Consider the following 13,593-nt stretch of genomic DNA (forward strand, 5'->3'; position numbering starts at 1 on the left):
TATGAGCGTGATAGGGAGAGAGAGGAGGCAAACCAAAGGTGAATACAGGAATATCATGAGCATGAGGAAGCTACTCAAAAACTGATACAGCAATTGTATGAGCAGCTTTAGAACATTCAAAGAGAAAGGCAGGAATGGCGTGAGCAGGCTGAGAACACTCAAAGAGAACTTCAAGTATTGTGTGAAGGTGAGGAAGCTAATCAAAGAGTAATACAGGAATTGAGAGAGCAGGATGAGAATACACAAAATCACTAAAGTCATTCATGGAATCCATTACCAAAGAGCTAAAGAAAGTCAGGGAGACCACAAAGGGAATGCTGAATGGAACTCAACAGAAGGAATGGGTGTTCAAGGAAACCATAACTGATCAACTAAGTGATTTGAGAATAAACACTGAACACCAAATTAAGGAAGTAAAGAAGTTCATACAAGATCTAAAACAAAGCTTCAACAAAGAATTTTAAGCCATCAAAGCTGACCAATTAGAAGGAAAAAAAATAATGAGATGTACAAGTCGTTATGTCGAAAACGAACTTTACAATTTTGGTGTGGGGTTGCGGGGGAAGACTTTGTGGGGGGGGGAAGATTGGAAGGGGTGGGAAGGGAAAACAAATGCGTAGGCTACAATGCCTGATTATAAATGTACTCATTATCTTGCCCATGTAATTGTAACCCCTTTGTATAGTATTTTCACTTTGTTTGGAGACTGCTTGACTTTGAACAATCCAACATACACATGATAGATTTATCATGTTTTTCAATGTAATTGTCAAAATAATAGACAGCAAAACCGAAAGGCTAGAAAACATCTAATCCAAAGCAGTAAACTTTTGTCTATAAAGTAATTGTGAGGGTCTGTCTCTTTGAAAGTCAGGCCCCCAAAATGTGAAAATGTACCTCCTTTAGTTTGAACAATAAAACACTTAAAAATCGTCTGATAATGTTTTACATATCTTGCCTTGGACTTCTCATGTTCGAGAAGAAGAAAGGTTTGAAAAAGTTCAAGACTGACTATTCCCCAGATCATTCTTATTAATCAGCTATAGCAATGGAAGTAGCCTTGGTTACTCCTAGTATCATATTTGTTTACATTTAGAAGCATTATTTGTTGCTGGGTTATAAGCTGCAAACCCTTGAGTATTAATAAAATCATTTCCTGAGAGGAATGTTGCTGTGTAAACAAACCTAAAATATCAAAGACGGCCTAGTGGAAACTACTTTCTAGCTATATCACAATCTGAAGTTTCAGATTTTGTTTCCCATTGTATCAGGAAATTCATTTTTGTTATCTTCTTTTTCACCATCTAGTGATTCTATAACATCCTGGGATTGCTATATCTTTACTGGATTCTCTAATTTCTGTTGGAATGTTAGGAAAAATGGAAAATTGACTTCCTGTTTCTGTTTTACCTTATTTTTTTTTATTACTTTAGAAAGTGTAGCTCAAGGGGCTGGGATGATGGCTCAGTGGTAGAGTGCTTGCCTTGCAAGCCTGAGGCCCTGAGTTTGATTCCTCAGCACCACATAAGCAAAATGAAAAAAGCCAGAAGTGGTGCTGTGGCTCAAATAGCTCTAGCCTTGAGCTGAAGAGCTGAGGGACAGTGCCCAGGCCCAGAGATCAGGCCCCACAACTGGACCCCCCCAAAAAAGAATGTGTAGCTCCAAATGTCATAAATTATTTTTTTATAATATTAGGAGACATATTTCATTTCCATCGTCTTACCCTAGCCTTCTACATAACTTTGGTACTTAGTGATCCACAAATGTGAAAATAAAGATACGGAGCTTCTTATTTAGATATTGTTTAGTATTTCCAGACTTCATTAATGCAAGACCCTTAGTAGTATGTACATCATACATGTGTACATCACCAGTGGCAACTTTTTCTTATTCTCAGAAACAAGGACATATGCTGTCCCTGTATTTGCATCAGGAAAAGGCAGTAGTTGAGTTAGTTTACTAAACTAAATGTGCTGTAACAAATTTCTACTAGTTAAGTGGATTGTACCATCTGTATTTATAATTTTACAGTTCTAAAGGACAGAACTCTAAAAGAAGTCCCACTAGATTAAAATCGAACCACTGACAGAGCTGAAATACTTTCAGATGATTTTAGTGGAAAGGCATTTACTTCCCCTTCCACTTTCCAGAAACTTCAGAATCTGGAATGTTGTCTTTACCTTTATCTTCTGATGTAGCTTCTTTACATCTTTGTGCTGGTTCTTACCTTATCATGTCCCTTTCGAAATACAGGTGGGACTTTTAAGCAGCTATTTGAGTATGTTTCTCCCATCTGATAATTATTCAAATTGGCATTCCTTGGGTGATGAAAGGTGATTTTATATATATAATATATTATATATATATGTAAATCTACGTTTGAGGAATTAGATATTTTGGGATGATAGATATATTGGGAAGGTATTTTGCTGTTTAGCATTCTTTCCTCTATAACCTGCTATCCTGTCATTAAATTTGAACAACATATAAGCTATTTGCCTTAAAATCATCTATTTTTCATTATGTTTAGATTCTGATAAAAATTTAGCCTCTCAATTCACACAATGTTAATACAGTCTTATTTCATGCCTGCCAAAAGCAAACAACAAATCACTATTTACTTAAAATTATTTTTAAAAATTTCTATTTATTAAAAAAACTGTTTTAAAAAATTAGCCAAGGACAAGGAATTAGAGAACATTTGATACTGAGACAACATTAAATCTCAAAGAATCCTGGAGTAGTTATTTCAATATTACATTTTGTTCTGCTAGGAGAAGAAAGCATTTTATCGACAATACTTTATACTTTCTTACCTAGTATGTTTTTTTTCCAGAAATGGAATTTGTTAAACATTGTGACTATCCACCAGAATAAATGCCTTCATGTGCCTGCATCTTGTGCAGATTGCATAGTCAATTAGATGTAAATGAGAGTTTATCAGTAGCACTTTTAAAAAATGCAGAAAATGTGGACAGGGAGCCAATATACATATTATTCCACCATCACCTTCCACATCCTCCTTCTTCCTTCCTAGGAAACATACCCAATCAATACAAAGGCTTAGATATTTGGCTCTTCAGATTGTAAATGGATGCAGAATATTATGGGTGTCAGAGATGACTGTTAATGATGTTTTATGTAATAATTTCACATGTAACAGCCCTATGAGTCTTGCAGGTCTTAACACTATATTTCCTTAGTGATGCGATAGGAATGTCAGCCTTCCTGGACTTAGTATTGTGTTCCACTTCTTTCTATCACATGGCCTGAATTATAATACGTAGTAACAGAATGAAAAAGTAATGCCATCTTAAGAAAGTTACTTAGAGCTCTAGGAATGTGGCTTCATGGTACAGTTTTATATGGGTAAATAAACCACTCGAACAATTCAGGGACAGAGTTTCCTTCAATCCTTAGAATATTTTCTTGTACAGTAAAAAGGACAGCACAAATTAACTGAAACTATGTCATTTCTCTATGTTCAATTCCTCTCTTGGGATCAGTTTCCACTTGAAATAACAGTTCCTTTCACTTAACTTCCAGTAACAATCTGTGGTGCTGCTCGAGGTAAAATGAATGTTTTCTGGCTTCATTGAAATAGCACAAAGACATCTTCGGACATGTAACACGTGTTTCAGAGAAAATTTAGTAAAGACAAAATATGGAATTTAAATGGTATACAAAATCTTTATCCATTCACATATGGTATATAAGATGATGTTAAGTGAAATGAACCCCAAGATAGTTACACAACATACATTTTTTCTTGCTTGCTATTGTTTTTAATGTATCTAAAATGTACTATGTGATTTTTTTCTTTCTCTTCTATGCTCTTCCCCCATGATATAATCCCTGTTTTCACTAGATTTGATGTCAGTGCCCTGCATCTTGTATATACATTTTTCTAATATGGGGAGGGGAAGGGAAAAAACAAAATGCTGAAACAAAGGTACAGTATGACCCATTGTAACAGTGAGATGAAAAAGACACTATGTAGAAAACGAACTTTACAAGTTCGGGAGTGGAGGGGAGAGTTGGGGAGATGGGGAAAGAAGGGATAGCAGAGGAAAAACAAAAGAGGAGCTAAGAATGCTTGATAGGAAATGTTCTCATTACTTTACTTATGTAACTCTAAGCCCTCTTACACTATTTTTATAATAAAAATATGAAAAAAAAGATTATACAGGAGTATATTAAGTTCAAATTTCATCAGTACTCCATAAATGAAGGCCAATTTTTAGTGGGAATATATTTCTCAGAAACGTTTATTTTTGTTGTTGTTTGTTCGTTTTTTTGCTTGTTTTTTTGCTAGTGTGTGTTGTGCATTATTTCCCAAGTGTACATAAGTTAACAGTAGAAGAAACAACAGGTATAATAGGAGAAAGAATAGTTCTGTGTTTAAATATAATGGTTCAATATACTATAGAAGACAACTTTGAAACAATAAAGCCAAGGCCAGTATGTAGAACTATGGGATGGATACAGAGAAAGCACTACTACTACATGCAACATGAAGGATGAGTCCATTCTCTTTCATCCTTTAGCTCTAAATCATGGTAGCTAATCAATCAAATTTTTAAACATAGAATGGAAGAATGATTCTGGTTCCAAAGCAAGTTAGAGATCATGGAATTAACTGGAAAAATAGGCCATTTCTTTTTCTTGTTTTTTTTCTTACTGTTCTATGTTAATGCAAATAGGGGGCTTGAATTCTGGGCCTGGGCGATGTCTTTCCGCTCTTCAGCTCAAGGCTAATGATCTACCACTTGAGCCACAGCACCACTTCCAGTTTTCTGGTGGTTAATTGGAGATAAATGCCTCAGAATCTTTCCTACTCGTGCCGGATTTGAACTGGAATCCTCAGATCACAGCCTCCTGAGTAGCTAGGATTATTGGCATGAGACAATGGCACATGGCTTAAGCTCACATTTCTAACAGTATATACTCAGGAAATGTAATGTGTTTGTTCACCTATGTTTATATGAATTCTTAAGTTAAAAATCTGGGCTAGAGTTTTGAGTTCACACTAACAAGAATATTTCTAGTTTTAAAGTTGATACTGCTGGAAAAATAAAACCTAAGGAGGTAAAAGAGTCTGGGAAGTTCAGTTTGCATCCAGCCTGGGAAGAACAGTGTTTGAGACACTATCTATAATTAGCCAGCCAAAGCTGCATTGGAAGAATGGTTCAAGAGATGGAATATCAGTCATGATTGAGATTGCTCAATAAGAGCTTGAGGCTTTTGCATACATACATTCAAACATATACATACAAACAGAGGCACTTATATGTGCACACACAAATACACAAATGAATCAACTCTCAGAATATGTAGAAAAGTTAGAAAACAATAGAAAATATGTCCTGAGTAAGATTAGATTAAATGACATTTTCTAATATTAAAAAGTCCTCAAGTGAACATTCCTCAAAAACGTTTGAGACCTTTACATAGGTAGGGAACAGAGATAGTAAGAGAGTTATATAATCATGATTAAATGGATCAGATCCATGGAGGAATGAACCAGAGACCCATGCAGGTGCATCTGAAAATGTTCATATCCTGTGTCAAATGTTAGAACATCTTTGCAAATTGTACATAAACAGTCTGAGCAGTCAGTCTATTGGATAAGATCATTGGAGAAATTCAGAATTGCTAGTCTCTTTCTGGATTAAATAAACCAACAAATTATGGCAGGGCAATGTGACAAAAGCCTGGAATTCTAGCATTCAGACTAAGACAGGAAGTTAGAGAGTGGAATTACATAGTGATACCTTCCCTGGACCAGGTAGTATAATTTTGTCTCAATGAAACATACTAAACAACAAGAAAGGTATACAAGGTTGGATGTTTGGGCTAATTTTGTCATTATCTTTTTAGAAGTCAAGTTTCTTATTGAAATGCAAGTCACCAGTCTTGTGCTAGAACTCTATTTTGAGGCAAGGATCAACCAAAGTCCTATAGTTGCTACAGATACAATCTAATTCAATACATACAATCTGTTCAACATCACACAACTATGGATTAATTGGATGAGAAGAGCAAAGAATTTGGCAAACCAGAAATTATTAGGTTTAGGGGAAAATGAGGGGAAAAATAGGAGTAGAGGGATTTGGGAAGGTAAAAGAAGAGAGAATTTAACCGAGTCCTAATCTCAGAAAGGGAAATGGAATGGACAGAATGATAGGAGAGAGATTTTAAAAAAAACAAGGAAATTGGAAAAACAAAAATTAAAATTTAAAAAGTGAAATCCATGAAAATTATGTAAGTTTAAAGATGATATTGAGAGAAGAAAAGAATAGGATGAGAGAAGGGGAAGGATAGAAAGGAGACATGAAAAACAAAAAAATAAAAATTCTTAAAAATAATACTCAGTTGTGTTTTTAATCTCTCTTCATTACATAACATTCCTAGATGGATAATGGCTCATGGTTCCAACCAAAAATTTGAAAAAATAAGCATCATTCTGTTGGATTCCAAAGAAATGATGACAGATTGCAACAGTTTAAGCCTGGAGTAATTGCAAAGTTCATCTAATGTATGATTTTCTAGAGCTTGCTATGTTAGAATTTATATTTAAAATTAATATTTTGGTTTTGTTTGTAATTTCATATTCTATAGGATACTACAAAATTCTTTTTATGTAGAGGGTTTAATTGACAAATTCACAAATGATTCTGACATTCTATTTGCCTAAAATATTCTTTCAAGCAAGGTATAGTTAAAATTTAGTTAATAGATAATTCCAAGAATTCATGTATAAAATAATGTGAATATTCTAGACAGAGTTGCCAACAAATGGATGATATTAATTTATGAATTTAGAAAAAGCAATTTTTTGAGGCTTTGGTGTATCATGTTGTGAAGAGAGTAAATGTGTGACATCTTGGTTCTTCTATCTACTCCTAACACATTAAGCAATTTCTTTAATTATTTGCCTCTGTATACAATGAGAAAAATGCTAGAGTTGGCGCTTGTTTTATTTTATTTTATTTATGTTGTCCTAGAGTTTGAACTCTGTGTCTGGCCTGTTTGTGCTCTGAGCCTGTTTGTGCTCAAGTCTCATGCTATATACCACTTCAACCTCAGAACCACGTGTCTGTCTTTTCCTGAGAAGTTTATTGGAGATAAGAATCTAAGGAACCTTCCTGCCTCAGTGGGCTTTGAACCATAATCTTCAGATCTTAGCCTCCTGAATATCTATGATAGTTTAAAAAATATAAATATAAATAATATTTGCAAGTGTTTTGATTTCAAGAATACCACTGGTGGGGGGGCGGGGCAGGGGGGGAATGTTGCAGCAAAGTTTAGTGTAGTGTTCTTTCCACAATAGGAAGGCATCATATTAGTAGAAGTGTAGAATTTTTTCACAATAATCATAAGCTATTCATGATGTAAATTAAGGGAATTTTAAGGTGCACCTTAGAAGATGGAAACTGTTGGCGTGGGATGACTTTATGGCATAAAAGCTTGGGATTGATGGTCATAGAAATAATAGCTTATTCTGATGAACAAATGTTTACTTTTGAGGAATTAATTTTTATAAATACTTCATAGTTTTATCCTCTACTAAAATTTGGCTATATTTTCTGTTGACTTATCAATATGTAACACCTCATTGGAAACTGCATCTATTGCAGAAATAAATAACATGCCAACAGGTACTGTTTTTAATGTCTCTGGAAAGAAATGTTCAGAATTTGAAAATGAATAGTTAGTAGTTACAGGAATTTTGAAGAATACATATATTCTGTCCTGTTAACAATTATACAGTTTTGAAAGTTAGAACTTTCAATTGAATTAAACTGTTTTCTGTTTTACTATGAGACAATAATAAAATATGTGTTCTTCAAAATAATGACAAGTATATTGTGAAAATATTGTATAGTTGGATCTCATTCAAGTTGATTACCCTATGATAAAGAAAGGGTAATTCAAATTAGATGCCATATTTTAGCTATGGTAAATATTACTGTGATAAACATAATTGTTCTGGTAGCTTTAGTGTGGCCTTGTTTGTGGTCACCTGGTTAAATGCCCAGAAGTGGGATTACTGAGTAATAGTGGAGCATTATTGTGTACATCAAGGATAATCTTAGTAGATGAGCAGAATAGCTATGTAAATATGACTGTATAAGGTGATTCTAAGTGAAATGAACTCCAAGACATGTTCTTTGTTGTTGTTGTTCTTAATGTACTAGGTGATTTATTTTTATCATTTTGTGTTTTCCCCACCTATGGTTTATCCCCTGTAGTCACTGTATTTGATTTTGATACCCTGGGTATTGTAAATATGTTGATCTGAACCTGGGAAGAGAAATGAAAAAAAAACAAAATGGTGAGACAAAGGACGAAGGGGGAACCTATGCAACAGTGATACAAAACAATATGTTGGATATAATCTTGGGAGTTGCGATGGGAGGGAAGAGGGAGAAAAATGGGTGAAGGGGTAACGTTAGAAAAGAAATGAATTCATTACCTTACTTATGTAACTATAATCCCTCGGTACATTACCTTGACAATAAAATTTAAATAAAAATAAAATAAAATAAAATATATGAGAGCATCAATACAGTCGATGGGACTAGGGGAAATTCTGTACTATACAAAGAAGTGTAGAACAGCTGTGGAGAGCAGCAATTTGACTTTAACATAGGAAGTAATAAACTAGGATACAGATTTTCATCCTCATGTAAGTCACTATAAAAGAAAAACAAAATGTATAATCAGCAAACCAATAGAGATAAAATAGAAAACTAAACAATTAAGGTGAATAGATGACTTGGACCAAGAATAACAAATGACACAATTAGGAAACAATAACAAGCTGGTAAGTTTAAAAAGTATTACCCATAATTCTATTAAATGCTGTTTACATTACAATTTGTTAGAACTATAATTCAAATCACAGTTTAATAGTATATCATTTTGATATTAATATATTTATTACTTATTTCTTAATATTGAATTTTTAATAGATGATTTTAATTTCTGCATCTCTAGAAAAGAAAAAGGGAAACTAATTTTAATAATATATTTCATGAATTGTAAAATTGAGAAGCATTAGATTTTAAACAAACAATATATCATCATTGTTTCATTTGTGTGAATTAGTGTATTAATTCAAAGTGTATCCTACACTCAGCACTCATCTTAACATCAAATAATAAATTATTGCACATGGCTCTTGGTATTACATGGAAAGGTTCAGCACTGTAGTAAAATTCACACTACACAATACAGGAGTGTATGACTCCTCTAATCTCACTTAAGTTGTGGAAATTTGATTTCTACATGCATGTTAAATTCCTTTCTAGGTGACATCTAAAAAGTATATACAATTATATACACGAGGGGTATTTCAGATGATACTTAGAAGTCATATTCATTAATTAAATTTTTACTATCTTGTACCAAATAAATATTTATAGAGAGACTGAATTTCTGAGTAGATGATGGTGTATGTGTGCCAGATTATTCATATTGAGGCTTATTTTATAATTCTGACATTGTTTCTACAGTTGGATTTAATTTTCCTTAAGGGGTTAAGTGTATTATATTGGATATATGAAAGTAAACTGAATGTCTATTCCATTATTCCTTTCCCACTTGTCTAATTCCAATATAATTATCCCTGTGTTTGAAGTAATGAAAATAACAACATATAAGCAAGATAAATTAGTCTGTAGTAGACAAGTATTTTTACCTTTATTTTGATAGTTGGTCTTCTTTACACTACAAAATATTCTTGGGAAAATGTGCTGCAGGCTGGTCACAACTGTAGAATATTATGGTTTGATGTATCATAAGAGAAGGAAGGAAGGGGAACCTTCCTTCAAAAAGTCTGCTCCGAGGAATATGATCTGCTTTATGTTGGTGACTTGGAAATGAAATTTTTTCAGTCAACCTTGAAAAGCCACCTTGATAGAATATTTCTGTAAGTTGTTACAGAGGATTATTGATGCCTTTGCAAGGATGTCAGATTGCCTCATTTTGAGAAAATTAAAGCAGGAATTTAGTCAGCTGTTCTTTCTATCTTTAGGAGAAAAAACCATTGAATCTAGGTCAGGGGATCACTGGGACCCTGAGAATCTACTATCTTGAATAGTAATCCTAGAACTCTAAAACAAAAAAAAAAAAAAACCCACACAAAACAAACAAACAAAAACTCAGTCAGGGCTGCTATCACAGCCTACATGAAGTCAGGCAAAAAAAAAAAAAAACAGAAGCTGACAGTCATTTTGTTGATAAATAATATAGTTTTTATGAGGCAGACTGAAATGAGGCTCCAGAGAGAAGGTCAGAAAGACGGATCAGAGAGACTAAAATTGATCACACAAAGTTTAGAAAGTAGAATGCCTTGTAGAACTAATACACCAAAAAAAGCCTGTGCTTGTAAGAACAAGACAACAGACCAAAATCGAGAAATGCACATTTCCTTAGAGGTCAGCTTAATGAATTTTCAATGGACATCTTTGAATTCTTAAATATTTGACTACATGTGGGAGAAAGCTGAAAAGAACGAAAATGTCATCACTCTGTTAGGAGGTCCAATATCACATTAGGAAGTAATCAAGCAAAGATTTGTAATAAAAAGAGAAAACAAATATTCCAAAAGAGGGTCTCACTTGTTTTGATGTAACAGTTCTTGATTTAGGTGTTAGCAATTGCCCTACAATTGATCCAGTTCCAAAGCTGAGTTGATATTGACTGCAGTATTCCTACATGAACAAAAAGAAAAAAAATATAAATGTCTGATGAAATGAGTTGAAGGTGAAGTGTTCTAATTGTGATATCTGAGGTCTAGACACAAGTGAAGAGGTGCATTTTCTTTTCTAAAAATCCCCGATTATTATCCTAGTGCCAGTGGCTCACAGCTGTAATCCTAGCTATTCAGGAAGCGGAGATCTGAGGACTGTGGTTCAAAGAGAGCCTTGGCAGGAAAGTCCTTGAGAATCTTTTCTCCATTTAACCACCAGAAAACCAGAAGTGGAACTGTGGCTCAAGAAATACAGCACTCACCTTGAGTTGAATAGCTCAGGGCCAGTGCCCAAGCCAGGAATTCAAGCCCCTGGACCAACAACAGCAACAACAAATCTCTCTTTTCTTGGACTGCCTGCATCTTTTCCTAATATTCAACAAAGAAGCCATTTTATCACCCATTACCTCTAAGTCCTATGCTAGCTACTGCAAATAGAATGATTTGGTATCTTTTGTCAAACAGTTCTTATTTGTGGAAACAAATACCAGCAGCGGTAACTTTTTTTTCCAGTCCTTGAACTCTGGGCCTGGGCAATGAACATGGTTAAACTGGTAGCCTTTCATGTGAGATTGTTATTTATTGGATTACTACCCAAGAGGGGAATTACTGGGTCTCAAGGGAGATCTATGTTTAATCTTTTTAGGGAACTCGGTATTGCTTTAAACAGTGGTTGAACAAGTTTAATTTCACACCAACAGTATAATAGAGTTTCCAATTGGCTACATCCATGCCAGCAATTGCTGTTGTTAGTTTTCTTGATAATGACCATTCTAACTGGGATAAGGTAGAATATGTATTGTTTACTTGTAGATTTGTGGGCACTTTCTAGCTACCATAAATGAATGAATCCATGAAACCTACATTGTTCTGCGTCTGCATTCCTTTCTCTTTTCTCTTATTATAATTTTCCCAAGCCTTTCATTTTCCTTAAGACTGATGAAAAGTCATCCTTTCCGATGGGTGAATAGAATTACATTGTGTGTGTGTGTGTGTGTGTGTGTGTGTGTGTGTGTGTGTGTGTAAGATGACTATAGGCCCATGACTATAGGCTCATTTCTAAGCCTTCTGTTTCATCTGTAATTTTGTAATTCCATATTAAATTTGAATTGCTTTCTCAAATTCATTGAAGAATATTGTTGGGATTTTGATGAGTATTGCATTGCCAATTGTTTAGGGGCACTATTTCAGTTTTCAAAATGTTAATTCTTCCAACATTGAACATTGAAAGACTTTCCATTTCCTTGAATCTCCTTCAATTTCCCTTTTTAGATTTTTAATGTTTTTAGACTAGAGGTCCTTCACACTTTTAGTTAAATTAATTAATTCCTAGTTTAGTTGTTGTTGTTTGGTTTTGTTTAGGTTTGATTTGATTTTGAGGTTAATACATGTGAGGTTGTTTTTTGGATTTCAGCCTGGAGTTTCCCATTTTTGGTCAGAAAAACTACTGATTCTTATGGGTTTTGCTGAAGGTTAGCATCAACTTTATTAACTTGAGGGAGGAAGCTATAGGGTCCTTTAAATACAAGGTCATTTCATCTGTAACAAGGGATAGTTTTACTTCTTCCCTGTTTGTATCTGCTTTATGTTTTTCTCTTGTATATTGCTCTTGCTAGAAAGTCCACTACCATATTGAAGAGTAGTAGAGAGAGAGGACATTCTTGTCTCATTCCTGATGTTAATGTTTTCATGCTTCCACTGTTAGGTAAAGGCTAATTATCTCTGTTATATACATACTATGTATTATATTGAGTAATGTTCCTTGCATTCCTAGCTTCTCAGACCTTTGAACCATAAAGTGGTATTCGAGCTTGTTAAAAGCTATTTCTATACCCCTATAGAGGTTCATGTGTTTCTTGTTCCTGCTTCTGCTGATGGTTTTTATTATATTTATTGACAAGTATATTGAATCCAATTGTATGAAAAATGAATCCTATTTGATCACACCATATGATTTTTTGTTAGTTCCTTAAATTGCTTGGTGAGAATTTTATTAATAAGTTCTGCATCAATGCTTATCAAAGATTTGGGTTTATATTTCTCTTACTTTGGTGAGTTCTTATGTGATTTGGGGAAGAGTCTAATTTCTAGCCTCAAAGAATGTGTTTTGAAAATTCCATTTCCCTTTCTATTCCATTGCAGAGTTAGATCTGAGTATTGTAAGTTCTTTGCAGGCCTTAATTTCATGATAAATTCATTGAGTCCTAGATTTGTCTGGAATGGGATATGGTTTATTGACATTAAATTTTCATTACTTCTTATGTGTTACTTCTTGGTTCAGATCGAGTATAGGAAAGCATCAATCTCTCCAGGATTCTCCAGGTGATTGGCATAAGGTTTTCAAAGTACTCTCTTATAACATTTTTAATTTTGCTTGTATCTGTTGTGTTGTCTCATTTTGGTCTCTAATTTTCTCTATTTGGGGGAGTTCTCTTATTTTTTTTTTTTGGATTTTATATCATGAATGTGATATACTTAGGGTTGGCTTACTGTTACATAAGTAATAACTACATTTTTAACAATGTTTCCCCTTCCTCATTTTTTCCTCCTTCCCCCAACCCTGACATCCTACACCCCAAAGTTATAAAGTTTATTTCTAACATAGGGTGTAGTGTATATTACTGTTGCTTTGGTTAATCTTTGTCCAACCATTTCTGTGATTTCCCTTCCTTCCCCAAATCACATTAATTTAGGTATAAAACAATGGTTACAGAAATAAAAAAAATGACTACAGGGAATAAACCAAAGGGTAAAAACTAAATAGAAATAACTAAAAACTGTTCACTATACAATCATCTTGTATCCATTTCTTGGAGCTCATTTCGATAAGCATC

This window comes from Dipodomys merriami, unplaced genomic scaffold (genome assembly GCF_024711535.1).
Source record: "Dipodomys merriami isolate MVZ:Mamm:240054 unplaced genomic scaffold, mDipMer1.0.p SCAF_614, whole genome shotgun sequence".
NCBI classification, from domain to species: domain Eukaryota; kingdom Metazoa; phylum Chordata; class Mammalia; order Rodentia; family Heteromyidae; genus Dipodomys; species Dipodomys merriami.